Source organism: Temnothorax nylanderi, unplaced genomic scaffold, assembly GCF_030848795.1.
Source record: "Temnothorax nylanderi isolate EJ_2023f unplaced genomic scaffold, tnyl_v1.0 TNYL_tig1078_pilon, whole genome shotgun sequence".
NCBI lineage: Eukaryota > Metazoa > Arthropoda > Insecta > Hymenoptera > Formicidae > Temnothorax > Temnothorax nylanderi.
In genome coordinates, this window is record NW_027250140.1 from 24,448 (window position 1) to 37,942 (window position 13,495).

The 13,495-nt window shown below is 37.5% G+C and overlaps 2 long non-coding RNA genes across 3 annotated transcripts; one reads left to right on the forward strand and one right to left on the reverse strand.

Moving 5' to 3' along the window:
- Positions 1–41: 41 nt before the first annotated feature.
- On the reverse strand, positions 42–2,258 carry LOC139786569 (uncharacterized). Its single transcript, XR_011722343.1, has 2 exons — positions 2,180–2,258; positions 42–836 (listed from the first exon to the last, which is right to left on the reverse strand). It is a non-coding gene; the product is annotated as an uncharacterized lncRNA (long non-coding RNA).
- A 657-nt stretch (positions 2,259–2,915) lies between these two features.
- Positions 2,916–11,026, forward strand: LOC139786570 (uncharacterized). 2 transcript variants are annotated; one of them, XR_011722345.1, is made up of 3 exons: positions 2,916–3,577; positions 3,663–3,759; positions 4,513–11,026. It is a non-coding gene; the product is annotated as an uncharacterized lncRNA (long non-coding RNA). The 2 variants fall into 2 exon arrangements; XR_011722344.1 differs by having other exon boundaries at positions 3,663–11,026.
- The last annotated feature ends 2,469 nt before the right edge of the window (positions 11,027–13,495 follow it).

The window sequence follows — 13,495 nt, forward strand, 5'->3', positions numbered from 1 at the left end:
GTAGATCATACAACGGGGTAATTGAAATGACAGATCGGCACTGAGTTTCAGGATTTATTTCTTTCACAGAGTCGTAAATCACTATATACACTATATACACTGCGTTATGTACTAATTAACTGAGCGTGAGCGGTTTATACAATAACGATGAGTACCGTGCTAAACTGATTTACTTGCGTAGAGTACAACGTGAGGCCGTTGAATCGTTCCGATTACAATCAGCAGCCACGTGGCTTTAGAAAATGAGACGTTTCACGAGATTAACCAACGAGACACTGGACCTCAGTTTAATTAATCCGCGTAACAATCTTAATGAGGTCCATTGGCCTCAAAGATGAGGTTTATCCTTACTGAGTGCCCGACCGAATAAATGATTACGCGAGCGTTAGAATTTAGACTGCCATTGTTCACGAAAGCAAGAGAGTAACTGCCGGAATGCCGGCGATATCGGCAAGGCGAAGGCCGGAGCATGCTAGCATCACGTGCCATCGCTATTCGAAACGATCCGCACGATCGTCCAGGAGGTGCTGCCACCTCACTGGGCTTGACTACCGCACTCCTGAACAGCATTATATAAGAAACAGCTTACTTTATTGCATTCTATTTATTTGTACGATATATGTTCTGCCATTGGTATATATTTCTTTGCAAATACACAGTCTCTGAACAGTCCACTATTTGGTTTCGTGTTAGTTCCCTCATCAAATCATTAGACCTGGCTTCTGCGCGAGCTGGTACATTAAACAGTAACACATTATAACATTAATGAATATGATTCTAGTCTTTAATTATTTTTGTTATTACTCCGTTTCCATATTTGTTGAACTGCTCTGCGTCTGCAAAAATCATAAAAGATAAAACTTTTTAATAAACTATAGTATAATAAAGTTATGTTTTTCGTATAGGAATTATAACAATTCTAGAATTCCGGGATTATTGGGATTTGTAGACGGAACTTAACATAGCAATAAAAATTCCTGTTGTACATGAAGGATTATATGTTAATAGAAAGGTTATCATGCACAACATGTACAAATTGTAAATATATCTTTAATTTTTAATACAATCAATATTTAATAATAGAAAAATATATTATACTTAATATTATAATATTAAATCGTCTTTCATAGATATGTGATACGGATCTAAATATAATAAATATAGTGGCAAGATATCCCGGCTCCACTCATGATTCATTTGTATGGAGACACTGCTATGTAAGGCACCTTCTACAAGCACAATATGAAGCTGGCAATCAGTGTTGGCTATTTGGTAATTGCTCATTGTAAAACATAAGTCGCACAATCTTTAAAATAATTTATTAAAATTATTGTTTTGCTTAATTTTGCTAATTAAGGTTTTTATATTATTTCATCATTTAAAAATGAATGTAATCTTTAAAATTGCGCCAATTATACATATATATTACATAAAAAAATAACTATATTGTACTTTCAAAAAATTAAACTCAAGTGATAGTATCTTTATTTAAAAAATAAATAAATAAAACCCAAGTGGGAGAGTACTTAATAGCCTTTTTCCCATTTTTGTTTCAATTCTCAAGGAGATTCTGGATATCCGTTAGAACTATGGTTATAATAACACCATTCGCTGATGCGCAACCCGGCGTACAAGAACATTTTAACGAACGTCATAGCAGTACGCGAAATGCTGTAGAACGTTGTATAGGCATTCTAAAAAAAAGATTTAGGTGCCTTTTAAGATACAGGACTCTAGAATATGCACCTGAAAAAGCAGCGCAAATTATAAACGCTTGTGCGGTACTGCACAATATGTGCATACGGGCTAGATTGCCCGATCCTCCGGAGCCTGAAGAAGCCATTATGGCTTTGGAACATAATGATGAAATTGAAATGGTGCAGCCATTAGTAGAGGGCAGAGCTTTGTTTCATCAAGGACAACGCACACGTAATCGACTCGCTGACAGATTATTATAAATGGCTTTATTCAACGTATTGTAATGTTTTTTTTTTAAATTGCTCGTAAATTTAATGAGAATTATAATGCTAATCTCAGAATTTGTCAAATAAAATTATTACCAAAAAATACGAATTTAAAAATATAAATGATAGTTTCAAACGTAGTTCCCAAATTTTATTGGAGTCCCTGAGACCCTAGTGTGGCTTTCGAGGGATAATAATAATGTTAATATACGTACCAATTTTGCATTTGCAATTTGTTTAATAGATGCTGCAATATTCATAACCGCCTCTGTTAACGTTTTTATTGCAGCTGTTGTGCTTGCATCTCACGTAATATTTCTAAATCAATATCTATAAAAAAGAGAGAATATACTGTACATGAAAGTAAGATGCTAAGGTTTCTAAATAGAAGTTTATTTATTTATTTATTTATTTATTAACATCTTTAAAGAAAAAGATGCATTAGCATTTTGTTAGATTCTCTTACCACGGACTTCTGTAAGTCTTTCTTTTTGTAACCGTTTGGTCTTGTATTTTCTTTTTTCTGAAGTAGGAGGAAGATGCGATGCAGAAGAAGGGAGCAATGTTGCTTTGTTATTATTTTTTGCATGAATGGATGTGCATATTTCAGGTGAAGAAGAATTAGAATGGAGTGGAGTGGTTTTCTGATTATTTGATGGATTTGAATGAACGGATGGGGAGAGCAATATTCGTGGAGCAAATGAAGCTGTAGATGGCAGACAGATTGATGGAGAAGAAGGTGAAAGTGTGTTATGATTTGACGAAAATGTAGGTGGTCTGGATGCGGGAGAATTATTATTATTTTGTATGTTACGATTTAATATAGATGATCTAGATGCGGTGGAATTATTATTTTGTGTGTTACAACTTGATGTAGATGGTCTGGATGCGATGGAATTATTATTTTGTGTGTTACAACTTGATGTAGATAATCTGGATACTGTTTAGAAATCAGCATGAGTCGATAACAAGGGTAGGGACGGACTGAGCTAACCTGGTAAAATAGAACTATGATAAGAGCGAGATCAATAAAGCAGTTCCTTTCTTTACCGACCCCCGTAAACGCACTACCAATCAACCTGCGTTGCTGCGGTTGTCTCACTGCAACCGATCCTTCTAGTACTATTCATGCGCGCTGGCGCTTCACGATATTCCCGCGCGACGCACCTTCCTGCGCGACGCAGGCGCGTCGTCACTTCGTGGTGTTACTGCGCGAGCGACGACGATCGGATCGTCACTCATTCCCGGGCGCTCAACTAGTGAGCATCTCTTAGTAATGCGTAGATACGCACTTAAGATTAGCGATCTTTCGAGAGACGATTGATCAGACGGTTGATCAGACGAAATTCTGCCGAGAACACCGAGTCATTTTTCCTGAAATCCGAGAAAGACGAGAGGACGCTAGCCTATTTCCTGACGATACGACTGAGAAGGAAGGCTATTACGAAGGAAGTCTATTCGTACGGGCTAAGGCAGCCATTATTACATTGAGAAGGACGACTAATCCTTCTTGCCGAGAGCGGCCATTATTGTATTGAGAAACCCGAGAATACATGGCAAAGATTATTCTGGAATCTTTATTCCAGAACGAAACGATTGTTTCAAAGTATAAGGTAACATTTCCTTATTTTCAAAGCAACCAAAATCGAGTTTACATGGCATAGTGGCTATTAAGCCTATTCTATGATTTGGTTGCAGGGACGTTTCTAGCAAAGCATTAACGTTCTCAAGAAGCAATTCTGCCGTTATGCGCATAACATATAAAGAGAAAAAGGCCTAATTTCCTTTCATAACTGTACAGTAAAGATTGATAATACTTTTAATACTATAATATCTTATTTCGTTTATTCTTGTTAAGAAATTCTATTGCGTTTTTGAGACATGATTCGAATCAACTATAACTTATTTAATAGATTTACTTATCTGAGTTTATATTGCGTCGTATGAATTCTATGTTTATGTGGACTGTATTCCAGTCATGATAGTATTTAGTTTAACATGCTTATTCACATATTTACATGCGCATAATTCAATATACCTTGCGAATTTGATAAGAAATATCTCATGCAAATTTTATCTAATTCAATGGTGATCGAAGTTAAAAAACACGATAATTAATTTATCTTTCTTTCTAGGAATGAGAAAACTGTTTGATTTCTTTTGCTAAAATATACACACAACACTTCTTCAGTAATATTAAAGAATTTAGTTTCTTTACTACTTAAAGAATAATTCAAACTAGAAAATACTTATTCAAATATAATTTGACTAAACTTCAGTCATCAATGACTAAGATTCCATGCGACTATTCATAAATTTATTTCTATGCAATTCAATCATTTTGTGTATTCTTATTTATGAAACTCATTATACTATTCTTGTATTTTGTGATTTCAACACGATTCACATTCTGTTTAAATTAAGGAAGTATATTATTTGCGGCATCGCTGCGCAACTCAAATGTAACCACGCTATTCAACATATCTTCAAAATTATATGTTACTCTTTTACTAATTAATTTAGTGAACTGTTCTTTCCTTCCATTCAGAGAAAACATATTCTTCCCAGCGCCTATACATAAATTTTGGTCCTTCGAGCCGGATAAAGAGATTCGGATAAAAAGAGTCAGATTCAGAGAATAAAAACTAGAAAGGCGTTTAGTTATTGTTGAGAATTACAACTCAAGAATTCAAACTGAGTATACAGTCCGTTGGGGGAAAGAGCAGTGCTTTGAATTGAAAATATCTTGTTTATGTAAAGTGCTGTTTACGGGTGGGTTAATTTTATTCAAAACACAGTACAATGACTGACAAAATGAGGGTTAGTCACGTTATTAACCGATTAGAGCAACAGCTCTCAACGAGTAAGGTATTAATAGAAGCTTATGACAATTTCATTAAAGCCGATCCAGCAAATATTACAAACCAGAGAATAAGCTCATGTCTGTCCTCTCTAAAGTTATCATGGGATCAATTCAATATTATCAACGATGCTATTATGATAGCCATTACAAAAACTGAACCAAACGAAAGAGATTCCATTTATAATCATGCCTATTTTAAAACTCATTCTTTCATAACTACGAGAGAACGTTACTTCGAGACAATTGAAAAGCTAAATTCCCATTTTAATTCTTATCAAGAACCGAGTACTACTTCAACGTTAACGCAATCTGTTTTTCAGCCTTCTAGTATCCCTACTTCCGTGCAACATACGCGGCTACCGGAAATCAGTATTCCGAAATTTAGTGGGTTACCAAACGAATGGTTGTCCTTTAAGGACTTTTTTCTTTCTATTGTTGGGAATAATTCTAGAATATCAGCAGTGGAAAAACTGCAATACTTGAAAGCGAGTCTTACAGGATCCGCAGCTCTCCTCCTTAAGAATACTAGCGTCACAGCTGATAATTTTCAAAAGGCGTGGGACTCGTTAGTGCTGTTTTACGAAAACAAGAGATTGTTGGTTAATGACTCATTACAATCCTTACTTTTTCTTAAGCGAATGATTAGGGATTCTGCTAGTGAACTCGAACATTTATATTCCTCGATTAATCAGATTTATCGAACATTAGAAACCCTTGGTCGTCCCGTTGAACATTGGGATGACTTCTTAGTTTTTATCGTTGCACAACGGTTAGATGCTGAGTCACTGAAGGCATGGGAGCATAAGTTAGGATCCTCAAAAGACCCCCCTACCTGGGCTCAGTTTAATGAATTTTTGTTTTCACGCTTACTTTCGCTTCAAGCGTTTGAGAAATCTCGTCATGGAAAAGCATTAAATCAGACACGAATACAACCTGCAACTGCGAAGGTTCATCATCAGGGAAAATCTAAGAACTCAGTTTCAGTCAATCAACCGTCTTGTGCAATCTGTAAAGAACATCACTATACTTCTTCGTGCCCCCAGTACTTAAATAAAACCATTCAACAGAAACTAAACACTATACACCAAAATAAGTCGAATCCTCCTATGAAGAAGGAAACTCCTAATACTAAAGAGGAATCTTCAACAAATAAATCTACGGACGCTAAAGTGTTGCATTCTTCTATAAACAAACCTGCTAAGACTTCACAAGTATTGTTAGCTACCGCGAAAGTAACTCTCGTGTCTGAGTACGGAGAAACTACTCAAGTTAGAGCCTTAATTGATCAGGGATCGGAAGTTTCTATTATAAGAAATAGAATAGTTCAACGACTTCGTCTTAAAAGAAAGCACTCATCTTCAACTTTAATTGGAATTGGAGATCTATCTAATAAAACAAAAGGTATTACTTCATTTACATTAAAGCCACATTTCGAATCCGACGTAGAGTATAAAGTAACTGCTCAGATTCTCAGTAAATTGACGTCGTCAATTCCATCTAAGAAAGTGGACTTATCTTTATGGCCTCATTTAGAAAAACTGAAGTTAGCTGACCCTGAATTTAAACAACCAAGGTCCATTGATCTTATATTAGGAGCTGACATGTATTGTCATATAATAGAAGAAGGGATTGTTAGGGGAACAGAACATGACCCTATCGCCCAATGTACTACATTAGGATGGATTGTTTCTGGTCCAGTTAGCAATTTAGATATGAACATTAAAGCTCAGGGATATCATGTTAAGGTTGAAGAAAACCTTCATGACTTATTGAAACGTTTCTGGGAAACGGAAGAAATTCCCAATTCTAAAACCGTAACTTTGACTCCTGATGAGCAAGAATGCGAGGACCATTTTATGGATACTCACTGCCGAGATGCAAGTGGAAGATATGTAGTCAGACTTCCATTTAAAGATTCCACCGATAAACTGGGAAATTCTAAAATAAAGGCTACTAAAGTGCTTAACAGTTTGAACCATCGATTTTTAACCAATCCGGATTTAGCCAAATTATACAAAGAATTCATTCATGAATATGAGGAATTAAATCATATGGTCCGAGTCCCCAACTCACAACCAGAACCTGACCGAGTTTACTACCTTCCTCACCATGGAGTTTTTCGAGAAAATAGTCTTACGACGAAATTACGGGTAGTATTTAATGGTTCAAGTAATACCACAACAGGAGTCTCTCTTAACCAATTACTCCATTCTGGAGCTAATTTACAATTAAATCTATTTGATGTCCTTATTTGGTTCCGATTACATTGCTATGTCTTTTTCGCGGACATTGAAAAAATGTACCGACAGATTTTAATTCACCCTGATGATTGGAATTATCAAAGAATTCTGTGGATGGATCAATTACTTAAAACCATCATAATTTTTGCTTTAATAACCGTTGCGTACGGACTTACTTGTGCACCCTTTCTCGCTTTGCGTTCATTTATTCAACTGATACGTGACGAAGGACATAGATTTCCACTAGCTCTTCCTACTGTAAAGAAAGGTCGCTATATGGACGACTTCTTTGGAGGTGCGGACACGGTCCGAGAAGCTGAGTTGGTAGTTCAACAAGTAGACCATCTCTGCATGGCGGGGGGTTTTCCCTTAAGGAAATGGATCAGTAATAATTCTGACATTTTGAAATTCATTCCTTTAGATCATCGAATTGATGTACACTCTATTCAAATTGACGACTCTACTCTAGTTCATGCTCTCGGATTGTGCTGGCAACCCTCCACAGACCAGTTTCACTTTACCTTGAATTTAACTACTCCTAGTATTATTACCAAAAGAACAGTTTTATCAACTGTAGCAAAATTGTTTGACCCGCTAGGGCTTCTTTCACCCATCATTATTTCAGCTAAAATCTTTATTCAAGAACTATGGGCAAATGGACTTGGGTGGGATGATGAACTCCCGCCTCCTTTCTCTAATAAATGGATAAAATTTATGAATCAATTACAAGAAATGCCAAATTTTACCTTTCCGAGATGGCTTGGGTTTCAAACTACGGATGATCTAGAAATTCATGGATTCAGTGATGCCTCATCAAAGGCAATAGCAGCCGTCGTTTTTATACGATCGGTATCTAAGGAAGGCTATGTAACAGTACAGCTGGTAGCATCGAAAACTAAAGTTGCCCCCTTGAAAAAGCTAACTATACCAAGATTGGAATTAGCTGCGGCTGTTTTACTTGTCAAATTAATAGTTCAAATTCTATCAGTACTGGAACGACATGGAATACCTATTTTTGGTTGGATTGACTCCGAGGTAGCTCGAACATGGATTACGAACCATCCATCGAGATGGAAGGAATTTGTGCAAAACCGAGTATGTTTTATACAAGAGACCTTGCCACAGGTCCTATGGAAGTTAACTCCTGGTAATCAGAATCCTGCAGACTTAGCCACACGAGGCTTATCACCTGCTCAGTTGATGGAACATGTTGAATGGTGGACTGGACCACAATGGCTACGGCAAGATGCTTCCACCTGGCCACAAGAATCGAAGGTTTTATCTCACAAGGACAATCTTGAAGAACGTTTAACTCAAGTAGCTGTAGGAATAAGTGTAAGATCAGAAAATCCTTGGGATCTTCTTAATCGATATTCAAACTTCACTAGACTTTTACGTATCACTGTCTGGTGTTCTAGGATCATAGCTAGATTTCGTAAATCCTCTTTTTTATCCATAACTGATTTGATAACTACTCAGGAATTGGAAAGGGCAAAACTTTATTGGGTAAAGGCAGTTCAAAAATTCTCTTTTAACACAGAACTTAATCTTATATCGAATGGACAACCGCTACCTAAGTCGAATTCTCTTGTACGACTCACACCTTTTATTGATCCAAGTGGATTACTTAGAGTCGGAGGACGTCTTAAATTTTCTCTACTGCCACCTGAGGCTAAACATCCATTGATTCTGCCTAGAAACTCACCTCTTTCTTCTCTGATAATAGCAGACGCACATTCACGCACCATGCATGGTGGAACTCAACTAACGTTATCCTTCATTCGAAATGAGTATTGGATCATTGGGGGTCGAGCTCCAGTAAGATCGTTAATACTTAAATGCGTAAAATGTGCTCGGTATCGCCCACTAAAAGCTCAACAATTAATGGGACAACTCCCGACTGAGAGAATAACTCCTTCGCGTCCCTTTTTTCATTCTGGAATTGACTATGCAGGTCCGTTTTATATTAAAACATGGAGAGGAAAAAATGCTCGTACATACAAAGGTTGGGTCGCACTATTTGTGTGCGAAGCCACGTCTGCGGTGCATATCGAATTGGTAACGGACTATACTACGGATGCATTTATGGCTGCCTATAAAAGATTCACTTCAAGAAGAGGTATCTGCGCTACTCTACGAAGCGACTGCGGAACAAATTTTAAAGGAGCTGATGCCGAATTACAAAGGCTATTTCAGTCCTCTTCTAAGGAATTAAATTCTCTTGCTACACTGCTTGCTAACGATGGCACTCAATGGCGTTTTAATCCACCCTCTGCACCTCATTTCGGTGGCAAGTGGGAGGCCGGAGTAAAATCAGTCAAATACCATTTAAAAAGAGCCGTTGGGGAAGCTTTGCTGACTTACGAGGAAATGACCACCCTTCTAACTCAAATAGAAGCAGTCCTTAACTCTCGCCCATTAAATCCACTATCCGAGGATTCAGACGATCTAAATGCTTTAACTCCCGGTCATTTTTTGATAGGTAGTTCTCTAGCAATCATACCTGAACCTTCACTGGAAGAGGTTAAACTTTCTCGACTTTCGCGATGGCAGCGTACTCGTCAGATGTTGGATAGTTTCTGGTCACGTTGGTCAAGAGAGTGTCTTCAGCGTTATTTATCTATGTCTAAATGGAATCAAGTGAATCCCTCCATTAAGGAAGGTGATCTGGTTTTAGTTGTTGATGAGCGGTACCCTCCCTCGAAATGGCCTCTTGGAAGAATTATTCAAACTTATCCAGGTCAAGACGGTCTGACAAGAGTAGTATCAATTCGGACCCAATCCTCCGTTTTAAAGCGACCCATAGTCAAAGTTTGCCCACTTCCTATTTTTACGAATGAATAATAAATAATTCGCTAACAGTGGTTAACGAAGGCGGGGGGAATGTTTAGAAATCAGCATGAGTCGATAACAAGGGTAGGGACGGACTGAGCTAACCTGGTAAAATAGAACTATGATAAGAGCGAGATCAATAAAGCAGTTCCTTTCTTTACCGACCCCCGTAAACGCACTACCAATCAACCTGCGTTGCTGCGGTTGTCTCACTGCAACCGATCCTTCTAGTACTATTCATGCGCGCTGGCGCTTCACGATATTCCCGCGCGACGCACCTTCCTGCGCGACGCAGGCGCGTCGTCACTTCGTGGTGTTACTGCGCGAGCGACGACGATCGGATCGTCACTCATTCCCGGGCGCTCAACTAGTGAGCATCTCTTAGTAATGCGTAGATACGCACTTAAGATTAGCGATCTTTCGAGAGACGATTGATCAGACGGTTGATCAGACGAAATTCTGCCGAGAACACCGAGTCATTTTTCCTGAAATCCGAGAAAGACGAGAGGACGCTAGCCTATTTCCTGACGATACGACTGAGAAGGAAGGCTATTACGAAGGAAGTCTATTCGTACGGGCTAAGGCAGCCATTATTACATTGAGAAGGACGACTAATCCTTCTTGCCGAGAGCGGCCATTATTGTATTGAGAAACCCGAGAATACATGGCAAAGATTATTCTGGAATCTTTATTCCAGAACGAAACGATTGTTTCAAAGTATAAGGTAACATTTCCTTATTTTCAAAGCAACCAAAATCGAGTTTACATGGCATAGTGGCTATTAAGCCTATTCTATGATTTGGTTGCAGGGACGTTTCTAGCAAAGCATTAACGTTCTCAAGAAGCAATTCTGCCGTTATGCGCATAACATATAAAGAGAAAAAGGCCTAATTTCCTTTCATAACTGTACAGTAAAGATTGATAATACTTTTAATACTATAATATCTTATTTCGTTTATTCTTGTTAAGAAATTCTATTGCGTTTTTGAAACATGATTCGAATCAACTATAACTTATTAATAGATTTACTTATCTGAGTTTATATTGCGTCGTATGAATTCTATGTTTATGTGGACTGTATTCCAGTCATGATAGTATTTAGTTTAACATGCTTATTCACATATTTACATGCGCATAATTCAATATACCTTGCGAATTTGATAAGAAATATCTCATGCAAATTTTATCTAATTCAATGGTGATCGAAGTTAAAAAACACGATAATTAATTTATCTTTCTTTCTAGGAATGAGAAAACTGTTTGATTTCTTTTGCTAAAATATACACACAACACTTCTTCAGTAATATTAAAGAATTTAGTTTCTTTACTACTTAAAGAATAATTCAAACTAGAAAATACTTATTCAAATATAATTTGACTAAACTTCAGTCATCAATGACTAAGATTCCATGCGACTATTCATAAATTTATTTCTATGCAATTCAATCATTTTGTGTATTCTTATTTATGAAACTCATTATACTATTCTTGTATTTTGTGATTTCAACACGATTCACATTCTGTTTAAATTAAGGAAGTATATTATTTGCTGGCATCGCTGCGCAACTCAAATGTAACCACGCTATTCAACATATCTTCAAAATTATATGTTACTCTTTTACTAATTAATTTAGTGAACTGTTCTTTCCTTCCATTCAGAGAAAACATATTCTTCCCAGCGCCTATACAGGATACACTCTTGATTATATGCCGCTATTCGACGTTCGAGCCACTTCGTGCGGTTTGAAGTGTTCCAGTATGCGTTGGTTATGCTAATCTACAGTACCATGCTCTTTGCTCCGTCTGACACGGCGAGACGAGCACGTCAATCTCTCAAAAAGAATGACGTAATGGCTCCAAAATCGTTTTTTTCCGCCTGCCGGCCTCTCCCTCCTCGCTTTGCATCGCTGCTTAAGATGCACGCGTCGGCTTGAACGCATGAAGCGTTTACTAAGAGTCATTATTTTTCTTTCGTTTCGAGGCTCGCGAAGCGACTCTCCGCCGCGATTTAGGAGTCATAAGTCAGCCACGCCAGAGTTTGAAAAAATGAGAGCCGAAAACCACCACCGGCGCGCGGAGAGGCCTTCCGCGTTCAGAAGTTTAGCGAAATTGCACCGGTTGATGACTGTAATTACTGACGAAATTAAACCCGTTCCGAGAGTATTCTACAGACCGATCTTCCGACTGCAAAAAAAAGTGATTTAAAAGGCGAGGCGAAGATTAAACAATTCCTTTCACGAACGCGCAATAAAACGTGCATGTGATATTCTCACGTAACGGCGCTGGATAGTAAAAAGTTTCGCGAAACTTATCCTCGGTTCTTGCCCCATGCGGGATATTTCGGAGCACGACTCCAATCGATGGATTGGAAGGTTGGGAAGTTTGAGTCGTTACTGTTGTAATAAAATCATGGGTCAATGGCCGATGCAATGTCGTTGTTGCCGGCAAAGATGAAAACATTTTGGGAGTCGTGCAGCTAGAATTTAATCAAGCAAGAGTTTTCTAGATTGCTATTGGGAAGCGAAAGTGCTCCCGGGAGATCGAAATCAACCATTTGATATTCTAGAAAGACATTGTCTTGGAAAGTAAGATCCCTCTTCGATGCGGCGGAATATTAGAACTGCGAGTAATCAGAGGAAATTGATCTAAGTTTGATTAACTTGGCAATCACTCCCTTAGAGATATAAAATTGATTCGAAATCGAAACGTCATTGTACAATATCAAAAGTTTAGAAAATTGTTCAAATATAATATAATTTTATATATGGAATTATATAGAATTATATATGTATAATCGATATGCGAGATAAAGTTTTATAAATTATAAAAATTACACATTTGAAACATTTATGATTATTTATTATTTTATTACTTAGAAATACCGTAAAACTAAATATAATGATTGATTATAACAAAAAAATCGAGATACATTATTTCATTATTGAAGAGTTGCAGGCAGAGCATGTGGTTCACTGAAGCGTACGTATGTACATCCTGCTGGAAGATAGCCTTTAGAATCATTTGTTATCTTATCGATCTGTTATTCAATCATTCGCACTTTGTTCCGTATATTTCTCACGATTAACTCGTTCCATTTGTGTGTATTTAGCGTAACATTTCCTGAAGGATTGCACAACTAAAATCCGACGTAAATGAGGGCAGATTCTTTTTATTCAACGTTGATTATTTCCGTGTCCAATGTACCAAATAGTGTTACACCATAGAGTTATAGAAAATTTCTTGCTGGATATTAAAACGGTTTAGCTCAGATTATAATTTTCTACATTATTAATGCATTAAATATCGAATTTCATGAAAACTTTGATTAGATTGATTCCGCAATACTAATCTCTCGAGTAACTTTCTGTCGATGACTTATTAAGCCCACCATCCGTAATTATTTCAATGATATCCGGGAGTTACGACTTCGTCGTCGGGGCGATGGACGACGACACCCGCAGTTGGCAATTCCGTTTGCATATAATTGCACAGGAAGGAGACAGCATCATAAACAATTTTTGTGCCGCTTTTTCGTCGTCGTATTAATTCGCGATTAATCTTCGAGGCGAAAGTCGAGGCGAGCGTCGAGCCCTACT